We start from the raw sequence: 585 nt of genomic DNA on the forward strand, positions 1-585 counted from the left end.
GCAGGGCCTCTCCCACTCGCGACCTCGCCCGCCGAGCCGCCAGCGCGCGCCCGTCGCCCGGCTGTCAGGCTGTCTGCCCCTACCCCACTCCTCCCCTAACTCGGCCGCAGAGCCGCCAGGAGCCGCGGGTCGACGAGCCCGACGGGGTTCTATCCCCTCCCCCCCTTCCCTGACTTCCCCCCTTCCCTAACTCTCGACGAGCTGCGGGTGCCCGCGTGTCCACCTGCGGGCAGGGCCTCTCCCACTCGCGACCTCGCCAGCCGAGGCGCCAGCGCGCGCCCGTCGCCCGGTTGTCAGGCTGTCTGCCCCTCCCCCCCTTCCCTCACTCTGCCGCCGAGCTGGCGGTGCCCGCGGGTCCAGCTGTCGGCCGGGTCTCTCCCACTCGCGACCTCGCCCGCCGAGCCGCCAGCACGCGCCCGTCGCCCGGTTGTCAGGGTGTCTGCCCCTCCCCCCCTTCCCTCACTCTGCCGCCGAGCTGGCGGAGCCCGCGTGTCCACCTGTCGGCCGGGCCTCTCGCACTCGCGACCTCTGGCGCCGAGCCGCCAGCGCGCGCGCGTCGCCCGCCTGGCAGGGAGTCTGCCCCTC

Source organism: Giraffa tippelskirchi, chromosome 11 (assembly GCF_054371585.1).
Source record: "Giraffa tippelskirchi isolate mGirTip1 chromosome 11, T2T-mGirTip1v1.2.pri, whole genome shotgun sequence".
Taxonomy (NCBI): Eukaryota; Metazoa; Chordata; class Mammalia; order Artiodactyla; family Giraffidae; genus Giraffa; species Giraffa tippelskirchi.